Source organism: Puma concolor, chromosome B1 (genome assembly GCF_028749965.1).
Source record: "Puma concolor isolate L17-30 chromosome B1, mPumCon1.1.hap2, whole genome shotgun sequence".
NCBI classification, from domain to species: Eukaryota; Metazoa; Chordata; class Mammalia; order Carnivora; family Felidae; genus Puma; species Puma concolor.
The window spans coordinates 132960157-132981359 of NC_141670.1; the positions used below are offsets into that span (position 1 = coordinate 132960157).

Consider the following 21203-nt stretch of genomic DNA (forward strand, 5'->3'; position numbering starts at 1 on the left):
ACTGGTATCACAAGAAATTATGGCAGTTAGAGGACGCCTGGATGTCTCAGTCAGTTAAGTGGCCAACTCTTGATTTCGGCTCAGGTCATGACCTCAGGGTTCATGTTGGATTCTGTGCTGACAGTGCGGAGGCTGCTTGGGATTCTCTCCATTACTCTCTGCACCTCCCCAACTCACTAAATAAATAAATAGATAAATATTTTTAAAAAGTTATGGCAGTTAAGATTAAAGTATTATGCAAAGAACCAAAGCTTCTGAGGACTTACTTTTTAAAGTGTAGATTACTGGATGCCACACCTGATTGATATATAGGAATACTAGCATTGGTCCCAAGAATCTGCACTGTTAACAAATTAACCAGATATTTCAAATGTTCACTAAAATTTGACAATTTGTTCTATGACATTTTAATAACGTAGGAAATCTTAAGAGATGCAAATTCCTGGGCCCATCAAGACATTGACCTCAGTCATCATTATTTTTTTCGTGGTTTCCCAGGTGATTCTAATGTACCAACAAGTTTGAACATCACTTGTCTGAAGGAATGATCAGTCCATTGTTTTTCTTACCTTTTTGTTGACACATCTCTGCAATGACATTTAAGACCAAAAAGTCATAGTTCTTTCTGTAGGTACTAAAACCCATTTCTACTAGTGCCATTGTAATGACAATCTGGTTTTTGTGTTTGTGTTTTCCAAAACTTTGAAACCAACCTTGCAATCTAGTACAACCACCTAATTACGTCTTTATCTAAAACACAATCAGGATAACTGAAAGAATATTAGGGAAAAAAAATCTTTAGGAAGAAAGTATCTGGAAATCTCAAGTGCTGTGTATTGAGATTAAGAAATGATCAAAGAGCTCTGTTTCAGGCGGCTCCAGAACGTTAGTTTCATTAATATATTTTGACAGTCTTTCTATACATGTGAATACGCCAACTAATTTGTGGGTTTTCAAGTATAAATCAAGTGGATTTTCAAGCCCACTTTGAGACCACTTTTTATTTGTTATAATTTAGGAAAAACACAGTGGTTTTTTCCAGTTTTATTGAGATATAATTGAAATAACATTGTATGAGTTTAAGGTGTACAACATAATGATTGAACATACGGATATATTCTGAAATGGTTACCAAAATATGTTTAGTCAAAATTCATCACCTCACATAGTTACAATTTGTTTTTCTTGTGACGAGAAATGTTAAGGTCTACTCTCTTAGCAACTTTCAAATACACAATACAGTATTGTTCACTGTAGTTGTCATGCTGGACATTATATCCCCAGGATTTCTTTATTTTATAAGTAGGAATTTGTACTTTTGATTACCTCCACCCCTGGCAACCACCAATCTGTTCTCTTTTTCTATGAATTCATATTTTTAGATTCCACATATACAGTATTCATCTTTCTCTCTCTGACTTATTTCACTTAGCATAATGCTCTCAAGATCACTCCATGTTGTCATAAATAGCAGGATTCCCTTCATTTTTATGACTGAATAATATTTTCTTATTATAAACATACATATTATAAAAATAAATATAATATTTAATAATATTTTTGTGTTTTCCCACACACATTATATATATATATATATATATATATATATATATATATATGGCTATATATATAGTTGTTTCCATGTCTTGGCTACTGTAAATAACACTGCAATAAACACAGGGATGTAGCTATCTCTTCAAGGTAGTAATTTCATTTCCCTCAGATATATATCCAGAAGTAGAATTGCTGGATCATATGGTATATCTATTTTTAATTTTTTGAGGAAACTCCATACTGTTTTTCATAGTGGCTGCACCAATTTACGTTCCCACCAACAGCATACAAGTGTTCCCTTTACTCCATATTCTCATCAACATTTGTTATCCCTTGTTTTTTTGATGATAGTCATTCTAACAGGTGTGAGGTGATATCTCATTTTGGTTTTGATTTATGTCTCCTTGATGCTTAGTGATGTTGAGCACCTTTTCATATACCTCTTGGTCATTTGCATGTGTTCTTTGGAAAAATGTCCATTCAGTTCCTCTGAACATTTTTTATTGGATTGTTTTTTGCTTTTGAGTTGTACAAGTGCTTTATAAATTTTGCATACTGACCCCTTATTAGGTGTATGACTTGCAATATATTCTACCATTCTTGCCTTTCATTCTGTTGATGGTTTCCTTTGTTGTGCAGAGGTATTTTTTATCTCATTTGTTCATTTGCTTGTTTTTCCTAATACCTGTTGGAGGCAATAACTCCTTATTTTTCTCAGATAAAACCATTATAGGAAGGTACTATTTATTTGTTTGTTTGTTTGTTATTTTGCATGGCTCTTTTCAGTTTATTGCTCAAAGGAGTTACACTAGTCCAAGTTAAAAGCAGACCCCAAATGGTTATATTGGGTTATATATGTTAATGGTTATATAATGGTTATATAATATAATGGTTACATTATACTTACATTATACAAGCTGTGAGGTTTTTAAACTTGTGGGAGAAAAAACAAAAACAAAAACAAAAAAACTTGTGACAAGGAACAGAAGGGAAATTCTATTCATTGCAAGGAAATCTCCTTTAAGCTTCAGTGAGCCAAAAGCACTCAAAACCTATGAACCTTCAGCTGATCGTCCTTAGCTAGTCCAATCTCTACGAGGAACTGATATATGCTCTTGCACTGGTCACCCTGTAAGGGAATTACTTCTCCATATTCTGAATGCTCAATTACAGTACCATTGCAGACAAATTTCTTAAACGCCTTCACCAGTTTCTTTTTATCATAATCATCAGCGATTCCTTGGAGAGTAATAAGGATCTTCCTGCCATTTCTCTGTTGAATTCTTACATGGATATTATCCTCAGTGCCAACAGAAGCAGATCATCACCCTTATTTGCATAAGCAAAAGAGTCCAAAGAGTGGAGGTTCTGGATGGCAGACATATGATATGATTCCTTTTCCTTGGTGGAAAGGGCCTGTGGAAGGCAGCAGCTAGAGAAGGCTGGTGGGGGCATGGTGATTCAGGAAGCTAGGGAACTGGGGGGGGGGGGGGGGGTGGGTAAAGGGGGTGCTGAGTTCTCAGCAGTGGCTCCATGACTGGGGCCAGGAAGGTACTTTTTAAATAGATGCTGACCCCTCAAACCTGTACTGCACAGTCACTACCTGTTTGGCAGTACATCTTCCCAGTGTTAAAGGACAAAGGAGCCAGTCAGTTACTGACTTAATTTCCAGCTGTACCAGAAGGTAGAAAGAAGCTAAAACTAGTCTCTACTTGTTTTGGATAGACAATGGTGAGAAAGATAAGGACATCGAGAAGATGGGTGTAAGAGGATGATTCCACTTATTTGTTGGCTGAAATAATGGAAGTACCAGAGCTTTTAATACTAATGGGAGATGAGGGGAAGAGAAAGAAAAAAGCAATAAATTACACTTTTTTTTTTTTTTTTTTTTTTTTTTTTTTTTGCTGAAGATAGTTCCCAGCTGTTTGGAGTCTGGGGCCAGTGTTGTTTACCATGGAAACTTAGTTTGCTGAATAAAACAAACACTAAGGTCATGCTTGATTTTGTGTGTGGTAAGTAGTGAAACCACCGCCCTTCCCCACAGTGTTCTCTCCAAACTATTTCTACATAATGGCAGGAAGTGAAAAGGAAAGTGTGCAATCCAACCTAAAGTGTCTCTTTTATCACTTTCCTAACAATGTCTTCAGGCCAGATACGAGCATTCAATACATTTTGTCCAGTGTAATGCATCTAGTAAAATGCTGTTTTGTTGTTGGCCTGTAGCATCAGTATCACCAAAAGCATTAATGATATTGCACAAGGTATTATATACAGGAAGTCAAATACATTTACTCATTGTTTTTATAAGGTTAAAAACCAAAGTCAATTGATTGCATGGATGGGGCAGGTAAACACAAGGTGAACCCGTGACATTTTGCGGCACCAAGAAGTAAGGAAGTACTAAAAGGGGGAGGGGAGGGATGGTAGATGTTAAAGGAACAAAGGAGCCAACCTGAAAGGTCACAATGATCAAAGCTAGAACAATTTGAATAATGAAAATAATTAATGTAGTATTGGATTGTAATCTAAAGTATAAAATAAATTTCTATGAGCTATATGGATGTAAACAAATGGAGGAAAAGAGACAAATCTCCCTTAAAGAAGAATTTCTCATTATTTATATAGATACCCTCCCTCCCCTCTAGAAAGTAGAGTTTAATTCCCCTATCCTTTGAATGTGGGGTGGACTTAGTCACTTGCTTCCAAAGACTAGAATAGGGAAAAGGAAAAATAACTTTACCGTGGAAAAACGTGACAAACATTACCTTGACCAGATGATCAGTGTTAAAATCATTGGTGATAAATCATGTTAATAGCATGTGTGCCTGATATGATATGATGAGAATAACATTTCTTCATGTGGTATTCTTCCCCAAAATTCATGACCTCACTTCAGTCATGAGAAAGACATCAGACAAACCCAAATTCAGGATATTCTATAAAATACCTACAATACACCTTAAAATCATCAAAGTCATGAAAAACAAGAAAAGACTGAGAAACTGTCACAAGACCAGAGAAGACTAAAAGAAATATGATGACAAAGTACTATATGGTATTTTATCTGAGTTGAGTCCTAGAGAAAAAGACATTGGTGAAAAAACCAGTGAAATCCCGCAATTCAAATTAATAGTAATTCACCAGCATTGGCTTCTTAGTTTTGACAAATACGCCCTGGTTATGTAAGATGTTAATGATAGGAGAAACTAGGTGAACGGTTTATGGGACTCTCCATGCTATCTTTGCAATTTTTCTGAAAATCTAAAACTATTCCAAAAAAAAAAAAAAAACTTTATTGAAAGACAAGTCAACATTTTTTATTTTATTTTTTTTTAATTTTTTTTTCAACATTTATTTATTTTTTTGGGACAGAGAGAGACAGAGCATGAATGGGGGAGGGGCAGAGAGAGAGGGAGACACAGAATCGGAAACAGGCTCCAGGCTCTGAGCCATCAGCCCAGAGCCCAACGCGGGGCTCGAACTCACGGACCGCGAGATCGTGACCTGGCTGAAGTCGGACGCTTAACCGACTGCGCCACCCAGGCGCCCCAGACAAGTCAACATTTAAAAGCATATGGGATGAAACTATCCCAATGCATGTATTTGACACATAATGTGCAGGTAATTTAAAAAATTGTTGTGGGGTGGCTGGATAGCTTGGTCAGTTAAGTGTCCGAGTCTTGATTTTGGCTCAGGTCATGATCTCATGGTTCATGGGATGGAACCCTGAGTGGGACTGTGTGCTGACAATGGGGAGCCTGCTTGGGATTCTCTCTTTTTCTCTCTCTCTGCCCCTTCCCATCCACCGTTCTCTCTCTCTCTCTCTCTCTCTCTCTCTCTCTCTCTCTCAAAATAATAATTTTTTTTAATTTGTGTGAATTAGGTGTACTTTAGAAGAAAAATGCCAAGGACATATTAGGATAGTTGTATGCATGTAATTTAAAGTGGTTCCGCTTTTTTGTGACAATTCAGGAAGCCTTCTTATATCAGCTTTCTTCTTTTTCCTAATGCAAACAAATAAAAGATTAGTATCCCTTAAGTGCTTTCAAGGGTAAATTTCTTCCAAGCAATACCGAACCTGACACCATTACACAACAGGATAAAAACTTCAAAGATTTATTCACCTAATAGCTATTATTAGATCCCAAATTCACCTGCGGTGGATTACTTTTTCTGTTAATTCATAGTGTTTGACATTCTTTCTCTTCAGCTAGTATGTGCTTTAGTTCCAGATGAGGTCCTGCAGCCTCATTAACTGCTTCTGTTTCCCTTTCTTGGCCATCACTGCCTTTTCTTTATCCTGTTGCTTAGAGAGGGAACAGAAGAATTTGGAGGAGAGCTTTATTTCCATCACAAATTGTATAAAACTTGATCATTGTTGGGTAGCGTTCAAGTTACTCTGACCTCTTTAGTCTTGCTTCTAAGTCAGTGGTTTTTTTTTGGTTTTTTTTTAAATAATTTTATTTATTTTTGAGACAGGGAGAGACAGAGCATGAGCAGGGGAGGGGCAGAGAGAGAGGGAGACACAGAATCCGAAGCAGGCTCCAGGGTCTGAGCTGTCAGCACTGAGCCTGATGTGGAGCTCAAACTCACAGACTGTGAGATCATGACCTGAACCGAAGTCGGACACTCAACCAACTGAGCCACCCAGGCACCCCTAAGTCAGTGTTTCTTAAGGAGTAGTGTGAAGATCACCTGCCTCAGAGTCACCTGGGATGTTGACTCCTGGGCCAGACGTACTGACTGGGGTGGGGCCCAGAATCCAATTCGAACACTGGTCCCAGGTGACTTTTTTTGTCCACCATTCTGAAAGGTCACACCTCTCAGGACATCCCAAAGGAACTTTCACTTTTAGTTTTAGCTTCCTTTTATGGAAGACCTTGAGACATTTTTAAAGATTCCTAACTCCAAGTGAAAACTGAGGTGCTCCACAATTCAGAGGCTGAGAAAGCTTTGCTCTCAACCCTTTTTGTAGGAAGAATCTATTAGCCCCACAATAAAGGACTCATAAAAATAAAACGTCTTGTGACTGTGTCTTCAATCTCAGCATTTCTAAGGGTGTGTTAAGCCCTCTTCTAAGACGCAGATATAAAAGGCTACATTGACGAGTGTTCTTACACATCTAAACACTATTTCCATATATGTGCTTCCTTATTTTTAATGAATTTCTTGCCAGTTTTCTAGACTAATGATATAGTATCGAGCGTCACATATATAATATAAATAGAGAACTAAGCTAAACTTTGGTGAAGAATATATCACTTAGCTGACATTACTTGGTTTAAAAATTCCCTGAAAAGACATTTATTTTCTCAAAGTTAGCATAATTTCAAGTGTTTGTGCTTTATATTTGTTCTACTTTTCTTTGATAGCTAAATTTCCATTGTCTGCCTCATTGTGACATAACATTCTCATTTTCTTCTCATTTCATTTAAAACAGTCAAGTTGTCTTTCATGTTAATTAGCTTTAAACAAGAAAAAATATCTCTGTGCATGTAATAACCAACTCCAAATAGGCATTATTTCATTAACTTCACGCTTTAGAGACATGGTGGCTGCTTATTAAAGTATAGCAGAGCTGGTATAAATTAAATCTCAATGGGTCATTCATTAACAAGGCAGTATAAAGTGCCCTGGAAAGCCAGATCCTTTGGCTAAATTTAGTGGTATTTTTCCCATAAAATTTACCCAATGTTGCTCTTGTAGTTCAAACACAAAACCATTTTAATTGATTTCTAAAATCCTTTTCTCAAAAATAATAACTTAAAAGGAAGAGATTAATGCTGATTAAACCATATGACAAAACAAATCTAAAACATCAGCCCTGATGTTTCTAACCAAAGGCTATTAAGGCCTGTACATATGTTTTTCTGCACAGACTCATTATTTCCTAAGAAAATAATATGCAAAAAGCCGATGATGGCCATTGAAATATTATATTTAATTATTTCATAGACATTAATTATTTTAAAGCAAGTAATTCATTCCTTAATATTTTGAACCCTACAGTAACACAATCTTAACCAGGTTACAATGCTTAATAAAGCATTGTAGACAGAACTCTTTGTATTCAAAAAAACTTTGTAGTATTTTTTTTTCCTGCTAGAAGATATGTGTGTTTGCATGGTATTTGGCTCTGTTTCAGTAAACATATGGGGGAAGCCTTCCAGTTATAAAACATATAAAAATCTAGTAATGACATTTTGAGTAAAAATCCTTCCCATCCATTCATTCAGCAAAAATTTTCTCAACCCTTTCCATATGCCAGGCACTGTACCAAAATCTCTTTGAGAACAAATGTAAATAAGGCAGATATGCTCCCTGCCCTTATGAAGCTTGGAAACTAGTGCCATTATTTTATTCCTAAAACAAATGACTAAAATATGATTTTTTTGGTCATTTTTATGCTAGTTGGGTTTACCTTATATTAATCAATAAGATTTTATAGTACCTAATAATTACTGTTTCAACAACACACACACAGACACAGACACACATACACACACACATATACACAAAACTCACAGAATTTTAAATATGGTAGAAACCTAAGGCATACATTATACATGAAATAATTTGTGATCAAGGCATTAAGAGTTTTACAGAATTTGTGATCACTGCATTTATGACATAATTCAGTCAGCTATGTAACAAATTTAGAAAACATAAAAGTACCTGACAAGATTCAAATTCTGTGATACAAACCGCACTCTTCCTAAAATTAGAGGAAAGTTTTTTTTTTTTTTTTTTTGGAAAAGTCTTTATAGACTGATAAATCCTAGCTTAGAAGGTTCATGATATTTTTCTTCCCAAATAAATAAGTACATAATAAATAGGCAGAGGAGAGAAGGCTATCTCTTTTTTTTTTTTTTTTAATTTTTTTTTTCAACGTTTATTTATTTTTGGGACAGAGAGAGACAGAGCATGAACGGGGGAGGGGCAGAGAGAGAGGGAGACACAGAATCGGAAACAGGCTCCAGGCTCTGAGCCATCAGCCCAGAGCCCGACGCGGGGCTCGAACTCACAGACCGCGAGATCGTGACCTGGCTGAAGTCGGACGCTTAACCGACTGCGCCACCCAGGCGCCCCAGAAGGCTATCTCTTTTACTCTCCTATAAAAGTATTCTATGATTGTTACCATTCAGAAAATTATAAATGTTAATTAATTAAAAAGGGAGTTTTGAGTAATTCATAACAATCCCAGAAAGCAGTTTTTCATTGTGAGATTAAAATGTATACAAACATATTAACATTTAGAGTTTAGCCATTTTACTACCTAGTGAATAAATTCAGGAATAACCTAGAAACTGCTTGGTTTCTCCCAACTTTTAGTTCAGTTCAACCTTTCCATTCACCATTACTAAGTTAGTAATGGATTTCTATTGGTCTCCTAGGAAACTACAATATAGAGAGGATTGAAAATGGTGATAATCTTGTTTCCCATAAACCTGTAAACAGGAGATAAATTGGATAGAGAAAGCACCAATGCGGTCACTGTTCCATTGGAAACAACAGGTTTAAAATTACCTTCAAAAAGTCTCTTCAAAAACCGAGCATGTTGTTTTACAGTAGAAAAAAAAAAAGGAAACGCAAAAATCTGAAGAATTCTCTGGAGGTACCTGGATAAAAGAGGAAGGAAATAGAACATGAAGTATAATGATATACATTTATTACAAATTCAGGAAGTATTTTTTTCCTTGTCTGGCTTAAAAATTAGAATTACAAGCTTGCAATTTTGCCCATATTACCTTGTCTTTATTATACAGTGAGACAATTTTATTCAGCAGTACAACATAAGCAACTTTCCAAAAGGTTTAATGAAAACAAAATCTCAGCAGTAGCATTTTTGTATTTCACTGAATGGTTTTGGAAATATCCAGAACTATCACTTTATTAGAATCTGTGAGTTAACTTAAGTGTGTAAAAGTTTCAGTTTCCGATTTTCCAAATTTGAAGTTATAAAATGGAAAAAAACAAAAACAAAACCAAAAAACCCTTTGACCAAAAAGGAGGAGCATCAGAAGGAGGAGACAAGAGCAAAGTGTTGGCAACCATGTTGGAATTTTAGCATGGTTCATTCTAATCATTAGAAGATCTAAGTAAAAGTTAGGAGTAGGGAAGGAGCAGGAAAAGCAAATATGCAAATATTAGCAGATTGGAAAGATAGCAAAAATAAGTTTTAATTATTTTACAATTTAGGTCAAAACGAATTCCTATACAGATAGCTTTTGTAACACTAATTGCCTGTAAGATATAAATTCCCACTTGGTTATATTCAGTTAAATACATTATTACATACTTTCTATAGTCCTCTGTCTTATACTGCTAATATCCATTTCTACATATACTAAAACTAAGGCCCTTCAGGCCCACAGCATGCTGTGTATTTCCCTCATGCTTCCCATACCCTCCCACCTCTAGTAGAGAATCGATAAATGCTCCAAAGAGAGAAGTAAAATAGGATAGGAATGGGATTGACTTTCTTAAAGACTGAGTTGGGAGGTACATTTTCAGCCTTCAATTCTTTACTTCTACTAATAGAGTCATGAGGCTTAGCACAAGCTACCCCAAAATAGGCACCTTGGAATACCGAACATTTTAAGCTGAAGAAATGTAAGAAAATAATAGAAGCAAGAAGGTCTTTCTGCCCTTCCCTCTGCCCTTCTCCTCAGAAACAGGTCATAAAACACTCATGTGAGAGGGCCCCCCCATACCCGGAGGAAAGGAACATTCTTTTTTTTTTTTTTTTTTTTCTATTTTTTAAAAACATGCCTGAGTGCCAACCCATCCCAGAGCATTTGAAGCCAGTATCTGGAGGTGATCTCAGACACCAAGATCCTTTCAAAGTTCACCCAGATAGTTATAATGAACATCTACAGTTGTGATCAACAGGTTGTGGCCAACAGGGGAGGAGAGGTGCCTATATTTATTTTTATTTTTTTAATGTTTATTTATTTTTGAGAGAGACAGAGACAGAACATGAGTGGGGCAGGGGCAGAGAGAGAGGGAGACACAGAATCCGAAGCAGGCTCCAGGCCCTGAGCTGTCAGCACAGAGCCCGACATGGGGCCCGAACTCACGAGCTGTGAGATCATGACCTGAGCCAAAGTCGGACGCTCAACCGACTGAGCCACCCAGGCGCCCCGGAAAGGAACATTCTTAACTCGGAAGACCAAGGAACACCAAGGCCAATCTGAACAAACAGGCCCTACTAAGTTTCCTCTAATTTACTACACTTACCTCATATTCTGATCTGTCATATTTCCTACAGGACTGTCATATTTCCTACACGACTGTCCACTTATCATCGAACCTAGCATAAAAATACTCAAGTTTAACTGTTTCTTTGGGTCTGCACTTCCCTATGGAGGCTTCCATGAAACTTACATGAAGTCAGTGTGTATGCTTTCCTCCTGTAAACCCACCTTTGTCAGTTTAACTTCCAGATCCAGGTCAGAGACCCTAAGAGGATCAAGGGAAAATCTCCCCCCTACACAGAAGATATATGTTCATATCTTCCAAAGTTGGGTTTTTTACATGGCTTTCTCATTAAATAGCTTTAAAACTAGAAAAGTCTTAAAAGTAGTTGTTAAGAGAGCTATGAAGAAGGTTTAAGAGTTTAAAAGGAAATTTTAAAATCTATTTAGGTTTGTTAAAATTCCTTTGACAGAATTTCTTTAAAATGAAGAAAGTAAAGGGAAATGGGATAATGTAGTGTGCATAGGCTTTCCCAAGAATAAAAATGACTCTTCAAAGAGAAAGTTTTATGTCCCACATATTTTCTTAGCGACCAGTTCAAATTGCTATGTGAAAGACGAAGCACGAATGAGCTACCTCTCAGTTGCCCTGTTATTCCAAAAACTGTATGCCCTACATCAGCACCTACCATATCTCATTCTTACCATGAGATGGCCATCCTGGCTGGATGATGAGCCAGAAACGGAAGGACTGTGGGGAATTTATGACTAATTTAATTCACAGATAGCAAATTATTAGTTTTGTACAATGTCAATCTTTTCTACAGAAAAAAAAAGGGGACTTTAAGAAATGATAAAGCTAAGTAATATTAATAACAATCATGCACATACATATAATGCTTCACAATTTATAAATTAATTTTATAAGCATCTCTCATATGATCATGAGTACAAATCACCAAAGCAGACACACAGTTATTATCGTCTTTACTTGATAGCAAAAGGAACTCTGACTTAGAAAAGGTTTAACTTAATATACTTAAATGTTTAACTATAGGTGCATCAAATCATACATAGAGGGACTACTCATTCACCTCTTAGAGATTCCATTTATAAACTACATGGTGTGGGGCGCCTGGGTGGCTCAGTCGGTTGAGCGGCCGATTTCGGCTCAGGTCACGATCTCGCGGTCCGTGAGTTCGAGCCCCGCGTCGGGCCCTGTGCTGGCAGCTCGGAGCCCGGAGCCTGTTTCAGATTCTGTGTCTCCCTCTCTCTCTGACCCTTCCCTGCTCATGCTCTGTCTCTCTCTGTCTCAAAAATAAATAAACATTAAAATTTTTTTTAAAATAAAATAAACTACATGGTGATCTTTTGATGGATTAGAACCCATGTTTTATGCTATATAAGGTACCTCATACTTTTGACACATTTAGTGATGTGAAGGAAAAGAATTCAGTGATCAAACTGGAACTCCAATAATAGCAATGTCTGTGTTTGTGGGTTCTACTTTCTTTAAGGTGTAACTTAACTTTTTTTAGTATAACTAAAAAAATAAAGAAGTCAAAATACTTCAGTAGGAACATTTGGTATGCATTTTAAGGTCAAACCTTAAACTCACTATTAAGTAGCCATGGAATTTGTTGTTAACACTGTTACCAGGAATTGCTAGTAAACCTGTAAGCTTCATCCAGAACTAGTACAATAGGTGATACATTTCCTTTTAACAAAGGGAAACGAGAAACATATTTTACTATTGCTATGACCAAATATTCTACTAGTAAATGTCAAAGAATGGGAATACTTGTTTGGAAAGATGGAAGGTCATCCCTTTGAAAGAAGAGATTGGATAACTACACTGGAAATTCTGCTCCTTAAATTTCTTCTTATAAACCCTAGTTAAGCACCCCTTCCCCTTAGAAGACAGATAAAATGGTAATATTCTTACCCTTTTCTGTATTGGTCTTTATACATTTTGTAAACACATGTAGAAGCTTATGTTTCACATGTGTATTTCAAAAGTAATTATCTGCTTTGAAAGGTGAATCCAATGTTATTTAAACATGCGTACAAATTTTGTAGTTTAGTCATGACGGTCCCATTGGGACCATTTTTTCCCCAAAAGTCATAGGCCTTTGGGTCACGGATAGCTTTCCTTTCTTTTCCTTCCTGCCCTTGTCAAGATCCAAACACCAGCGGGGAATAAAATCAGCAGGATGCTTGGCAGCCAACTTCAAAAAGGCCACCTCTTCACTAATGAGGCATTGAGAAGAGAGAGCCACAGACTCTAATAAAATTCTGCTCTGAAATCTGTGATGCTTCCAGGTACATTTTCCACTAGCATCAGATGAAAGTAAGGAAATATATAAAATCATGAAAAATAATATAATAGAAATGTCATAGCCAAGTGTAACCACAACATAGAGACACAGCTTTGAAATGTATTTAGCTTGATACAATTAGTACTCGAATGTTTTAAGACACTTGAAATTTTATACCATGCTGAGCATTATTTTCATTTTCCAAGAAGTTGTTTTGAAAATCAAAAGAAAATCATTTTCTGGCCTAAACATTTATTACTAGCAAGATAAAAACATTTCCTTAATTGAAATAGAAATCTGAATGATCTGAAGTCCCACCAAAAGATGCAGACAAAGGCCCTGGTGAGACTCCACTGTGAGCATAGAGACCAGAGTGGAAAGAGGATCAAAATTCCGTACTGTCACGTGAGCACCTTCCTGTGGGTAGAACACAGATCAATTCAGATCAAAACTAAAATTAAATCATGCATAAGCCTGTGGCAACCCTGGGGTAGGGAAGCGAAGGTAATAAAGAACATTCTTTTATAGTCTTTCCTCTAGCATAAAATATCATGATTGTATATTTATTCTACAACTCTAGCTCAATAGGAATTATTAGCCAGGTGGCTTAAAATTTCAAACCTTGGGTCCAGATGGTTTAAATGTGGAGCAGAGGATTTTGTGTGTTGTCCTCATGAAGATTTAGACACGTGGACTCATCTGGAGGACTAGCGGAGATGACCAAGAACCCACCTGCACAGCCTCCATGGAAAGGTTTCATCATCTGGCTTTGGAGCAGAGATAGCACTCAGAATTTTCCTCACTTGGTTGTCTAGTCAAAACCACATGGTCTCCTAGAAAAGTCATTAAGAGAGAATTCCTACAAGAAAAAGAAATGAATTTTATAGAGAAAATGTTGCGACACACTAGGAGCACAATGCTGGAGTGGTTTGAGACCAAAGTAAGATGCTCAGGGCTAAACTAAATACATCTTTCCTGGAGCACTGCACACAGACTCCCAAAGGGACTATGTGAGTATTTGAAATACTCAGAAAAAAAACCCAAAACACATTATTTTAAACAGGGTCCTTGCACTTTATAGGATATTACTGAAAAAAAAAATCCTGGAGGAAACTGAATGAGGTATAAGGATGAGATAGTTTTATTCATTTTCATATTTGGATGGTTGTTTCACATTTGGATATTGGATGATTGTGTAGGAGACACACATCTTTGTTTATATGAAATACACACTAACGTACACAGCTTAATGAAACATTAGATGAACAAGTTAGTCTCAAATGGTTGAGGAAAATAAGAGTTCTTTGTCTTAAACTTCCACTTTTTTAGAAATTTGTAAGTTTGAGATTGCTTTTCAAATTATATATATATATATATATATATATATATATATATGCATACCTGTGTGTGTGTGTGTGTGTGTGTGTGTGTGTATCTCCATGACCTAGCCTAGACCTACTATCCCAGCTATTTTACTCATTATTCCCTTCATAAATCCTGTACCCTAGTTTGTTTGGCTTCTTGATTATTCTAATATATCATGTTGTAGACTTTGTCACTGATGTGACTTTGCTCAGTTACCTCCACCCTAAAAGCTGTTCAGAAAAAAATCTGCCTGTCACATTCTACTCATCCTTGAAAGCATCTCCTGAATGACATCTCCTCCATGAAACATTCCATCAGAGCCTAGTCTAATGCCTCAAATAGATAGTATGTGTTCAAAATACATCTAGTGAAAAGAATTAATCACCTATGACTGGAATAGTTAAAGATAAGACCATAGAAATTGTACATGAGCTGGGCCTTTCAAGATCAGCATAAATCCACAGTGCAAAGGTAGATAAAGACTTAACTTTTATTCCACAAACAGGAATAAAGAAGAAGATTTTAAAAGGAGGTATAAAGTGGTTATTTGAAGGTAGATTTGAGAACATACTTTAATGATGTATGAGAAGGAGCGTAGAAAAGATTCAGATCATGGTAATTGGCAGAATAGAAACCTAGCCCTGCTGTATTTAGGGACTGGGTATTAATTTTGAAAGCTAATGAAGCCAAGGAGAAATGAAGAGATTTTCATATGAAAGCTGTTAAACAAAGCAGGACAAGATCCTTTTTCAATAAGAAGAATGTGTCCATATTTTATTGTGTTCAATTGCCTGAAGTGACACAGTGTTGGGTCACAGGAAAAGATTAGTGATAATCCTAAAACACTGCAATGGGAAAAACAGCCAAAAAAGAATCACATATTCTGGCTATATATTTCCTAAACCATTTTTCTGGAAAATGATGCTCTAAATTAAGGATATATTGTTAGTCATAGTCACAGGAGACCAAACACATAACTGCTAAAGAGAAAAAGTGCTCCAGCTTCTCCTTGAATTTCCTAATAAAACTTAAAAGGCAATAACACATAATTCCAATGTATCCAGAATATTTAATCATAGGACTACCAAGAATAGTGCAGACATTACTGATTGCTACTTTAATATGAATTCCAGCTTTTAAGAGATGACTTCCTCATGGAAAAAAAAAAGTGATTTCAGTTTTTGAAGGAAAATATTGGAATACTGCCATTTTGTAAGACTCAGCAGTTTGGCAGATGAAGGTCTCACTCACAAAACAAAAAGAAGCTACTTCATCATCAAACAAAATTACCAGCATGAAACATCTGTCATGTCACCCTTAACCCTGCACTCTTTCTATGATGTTTTAGGAGGTTTGGCATTTCTATTAAGCTGTGGATCACCTTGTTTTTTAATACTCTCACTTCACTAACAATTTCACTGCAATACCAAAGAAACAAATCTCACAAGAGCCTTACAAAGGAATGCATTTTTATAAGGATTTCCTGAGTACAATACATTGAAATTGCTGCCCAAAAGCTTGGCATTTCTCCATTCATTTATGCCATCCTATTTTCCTGTTTCCAGACTTTCCCACAGACTGATACCCTGTTTTCCTTGCTAGAGCTTTCTTTTTTCTTACAGCAGTCTCCTGAGACTAGCGTGACTTGAGTAGAAGACTCTCAACATATCTTTTGACCCTGAAATTTTGTTATCTAAGAGTATTGCATTGTAAGGCTCCAGTCCCTTTAGCCTTTCCCTTACAACACCCCATATTAAACTCATTAAGCCAAAAAAAAATCATGTGACCGTTTTCTGCAAATTATCATTCCCTTGGGGTGCTTTTCCAGAGACGAATTAAAAGGAAAAAGGCTCATTTGCACTCTAGGAACAAATAATAATGGCTTATAATGACCATGACAATAAACACCAGCCCATAGGGTATAGGGCTTAGAATAAATCAGGGGGGTGCCTAATGTGAAACAGGCAGTGGTCCTAATAGGTAGTGGGCAGGGGTACTAATGAGAAATGCAATGATTCTGTCATGCTTTCCCATGAATTTGTGGTGTGCTTTCTGTTGTACTGATTTTTAGTGAGCTTTAAGAAATGTCTCTTCCATGCACATGCTCGTGTTCTCTTAGCTTTCAATTTGGAGATCACTAGATGTTATGGAGGAAGATCAAGAGGAAGAAAATTACATCTGAAATGTGTGAAGAAGGCAAATATCAGTCTATTTTAGTCTATTTGAGTGAGTATACTAAGCCTGAGAGATTAATATTGTCGTCGGGAGGGTTGTTGTGAGCACTCAACCAATTGTAGTACATCTCTTTCTGCATAAAATATTTCCTGGATTCTGAGTGGTATAGTAGATAATGTTTCATATTTATGAAGCTAATGATAGCATTTCATCCTGTCAAATTCTTACATAAGGAAAGAATAGCATTCTTTGATCTATACATTGGAATATCTAAGGCCAGATGTGTCTATACAAAGAAAGAAGTCACAAATCATGTTGCTGAAACGGTCTTTTGGAAAAAGAGCAAACTGACTTGAAAGCAAATTTTAACATTTTAAATAACCAATTAGAAACTAGTATTGGAAATTAGCTGTTTGGTTAAGGCAAGTTATGTGTTCTTTAAAGCAATGATAGTTTTGTTATGTTGGGAGAAAAAAAATCTTCAGTAAATTGATTCCTTGATATTTAGAGTTGGATATGAAAAGAAGTTGAATAAAAAAATATTGTCTGCAATTCACAGAGCTGAGTACACTGTATTGAATTTGCTGTACTTCTAATTATTAGCATGTTTTTATTTTTAGTTACTCCCAACAAAATTAGCTAAGACAGTAAATAATAGTTTATTTGTAGCAAGTGTGTCAAAGCTAATGAGAATTATTAAAGATAATTTTTATCACATGCCTTCCCTGCAAAGCCAGTAGATTAATAACTAAATAGGGATGTTACCCACAGCTTGGCTGCCAGGAAGAATTATATAAACTAATTAACAAAGACCTTGGAGGAAAGTGGTCTCATTTACAATCTTGATAAAAAGGCGGTGAGAAAAGACACCACAAAGGAAAAGATAGATTCTTCTATGTATTAAGTATCCTTTCTTTATAATAAAATATATCATAAGTGAAATAAAGAGGAAAAAGCTAATGAAATATTTTCAGGAAAAGACATAATACCAAAAAGAAAAAAAATTGAGCACATGTGAGGAAAAATTAGCAAACAAATAAGTTTTACTATGTGTTCCAAAAATTATATAAATCTTAGTATCATTTGATGGAATACTCTCACTCCGAGGGAATATTCTTAAGGATTATCTAAAAGAAAATATATCTATACTCATTGCAGAATTATTTATTGAAGACCTAGATATTTAGCAAAAAAACCTAGATATTTAGCAATAGGAAATGATTAATTAAATTTTGGCCTATCAACTTGATAGAAGAGTATTAGACAATAATAAAAATACATGTGAGAATTCTATAGAATCATATAATGAATATTAAGGGAAAATGGCTTTCAAAAAAACTGCATAGCTGTCAAAAATAAAAAGGAATGTGGAAAAAGAAAAAATCATTAAAAGCAGAAATATTGCTAATTCTGTATCTAATTTTTATCTATAGTGTGTTCTCACTTATGTGGGGAGAGGTGAAAGATTGCTCGAGTTTCTGTTGGAATTCAGTAATTTCAAGATAGTAAAATATAAGCTCTTCTAACTAAACTTGCACTGCAATTTATTTCCAAAACAACATTCTTCCATTATGTATATATTCAATAAAATGTTTGATCAGTGCTGTTGATTCAGGCAGATGACTTTTGACAGGATGTTTTCCTGAAATAATTGACAATGTTTTGGATACAAGAGCAAGGGTTTGGGTCTGGTGCAGGTCAAGGACAGCAAAAAAGGCAATACAGACAGGACCAAGAGCTGTTCTAATCAGAAATCATCTCAAATGCTTAGTGAGGAGAAATTGATATTGATCTCAAAGTGCTTAGTGAGGAGAAATTGATACTGATACCAGAACTTTCCTCCATATCCTTTGTAATTTTACCCTAATAATTTTATCCTATATAATATCCTTTATAATTTTACATTTATGATTAGGTATAAAAATTGCTGCATGAATTCATTAGAATGCAAGCTCAGTCTCCCTGCATAGATCCTTTGATTGTTTTCATAGAGTCCCAAGTTAATGATTTGTCTAAATAGTATACATAAACATCCAAACCAACTATTAGAGCAAAAGTCAAATGCTAAAAGCCTGGAGGCTTAACCTAGTTTATAGATTTGTGTTTGGGTGGGCACAGGCTGACAAAAATTCGAATTGGAATGTTTTACAATGGAGCAACCAGTCTGGACCAATCTGTACATTTTTGTTATCTTCCCGGTTCCCAAAGGCATTGGAGCTGACACACTTGACACCTATTTTAGAGTTTTAGGACTCAGAACTAGTGGGAAAATGAACTAGTGATCTAAAAAGTCTTGCGAATAGGTCCTTTATAGGAATGCTCCGGGGCCCTCTAATTCATGGATAGCTCAATTTTTCCTGGGGCTGTGGCTGCTGAGTAGGACTTCCTCAAAGCAATGTGGTTGCCAAGGCTGGGGAGGTGGGATTGCCTCACCCCTGTCTTTTCTTTCCTCAGCCCAGGAGGCTGAGATATTTTGGGATCAAACCATTAGTGCAAGGTTTGAATTGGTCAGCCTTTGCTAAATTGAGAAAGCAGCTGTGGGGCTCTCATCCTGTTTCTCTGCCTCCTAGTGACAGAGGCCGTTCTGGCAACCCTCAATTGACTATTAGGTAGTAATATTCAGACAAGATGATGTTGGCATTATTGATAGTATATGGAGAGTCCTCTACCCCTGTTTAAAAGAAAAATACAGTTATTTGGCATATATTGCAATTAGGCATGCATTTCATTTAACACCTTTCACCTGAGAATCTCAGAAGTTTATGGAAATTCCTAGTTAACTTTTTATCCTTAGAGTCTGCAGACCACATATAAAAATTATAAATGGAATTTCAAGATGTGACAGGAAAGGATAGAATAATAAAAAGAAATAAAATACATTGTCCTCTCAGAGGCTTTAAATCTGTCCAATAGTAGGAAACATTGCACTTAGTAGATAAAGGCATCAGGGGGGGAAAGATTTATGATAAAGAAAGTTTTCTCACTCTAACATATTTTCACAAATAAATTCAAATAATACTTGATCACATCTGTGTACTAAGCGTGGCTGTTACTCAGGCATCTTTAACTTTTTGGTGACATCTACTGTCCAAAATAGGAAATGCTATGGACTCATTCCATCCTCAGTATTTAGAATTTATTTCATTTTTTTTTTAATTTTTGTATTTACAAGGCTACAACTTCTTTGATACTTCCATTTAATATAAGTAGACCTCATTAAAAGATTTAAAAGGTATTTAAATAATTTCTATATGCGTTGCTTCATGGAGCCATAAAAATATTGGTCTGTGCTGTCAAATCCTGATTTTTAGTATATAATTTAAAGATGTCATTTCAGTTTAAAGACTTTATTAAGCCTCTGTTCAAATATTAGAAAAATATTGAAGTGAATATTTAAATGCATTTTGTTATATTTAAAGAAAACCACTCCTGAGGGCTGTTTACAATATTATTGATATTATAATAGTAGTATATACAGTAGAATCCCAATTTAAAATTGTTTTTAATATTCTATTTATTTTTGAGACAGAGAGAGACAGAATGAGCGGGGAAGGGGCAGGGAGAGAGGGAGACACAGAATCCAAAGCAGGCTCCAGGCTCTGAGCTGACAGCACAGAGCCCGACGCAGGGCTTGAACCCACAAACCAGGAGATCATGACCTGAACTGAAGTCAGACGCTTAACCAACTGAGCCACACAGGTGCCCCAGTAGAATCACAATTTTAAAGGAAATCAAAGTTCCTAATCACTTGTCACCCTGACTTTCTATTTCTCATTCTAGCTATAAAAAATAAATTATCTGTTATTTACCAGGAAATAAGTATCATTTATACTCCTAATTATGCTCCACCTATTTCCCAGTTGATGGTTTGCAAAGACTTAAACACTTCATTTCATAAGTAATGATCATAACTGGAAAATTTTTTCAGAGGCATCTGGTAATGCAACAGCAAGGTAAACAATTTTTTTTTTTTAATTGGGTATCTCTTATATACAGGCATTGTGCTAGAAGCTTTCAACAGTGTAACAAGTGATCAAATGGGATAGTTCCCAAAGAATACCTCAAAATAGGAGGGTCTCAGGTTCTATAACACAACCTACTTCCATCCACTCCGGTAAGAAGGGAGAAGATATTTCCCTAATTGACCATGGTTCTCCCATTCTTAGAAGAAAAAAAAAAATACCTTGCTCTTTTTAATCTATCCATTGTGATCCAGTGGACAGACAGTCATTTCAAGTTTACTACATGGTAAAAACCAGATATGGTAGAAGTAAACAAACCTAGAGTCTCCTGTAACATTACATGAACAGCTTTAAAGTATCAAGTAATTCCTTCTCCATTGTGATTTGTTTTCCAGGCCTCAGTATCCTTTTTTAAATCAGTTACCCCTTGGGGCGCCTGGGTGGCGCAGTCGGTTGAGCGTCCGACTTCAGCCAGGTCACGATCTCGCGGTCCGTGAGTTCGAGCCCCGCGTCAGGCTCTGAATGATGGCTCGGAGCCTGGAGCCTGTTTCCGATTCTGTGTCTCCCTCTCCCTCTGCCCCTCCCCCGTTCATGCTCTGTCTCTCTCTGTCCCAAAAATAAATAAAAAACGT

General features: G+C 36.1%; 1 pseudogene; it reads right to left on the reverse strand.

The window, feature by feature from the left end:
• Positions 1–2599: 2599 nt before the first annotated feature.
• LOC112858590 (eukaryotic translation initiation factor 1 pseudogene) lies at positions 2600–2937 on the reverse strand (annotated as a pseudogene).
• Between the last annotated feature and the right edge of the window lie 18266 nt (positions 2938–21203).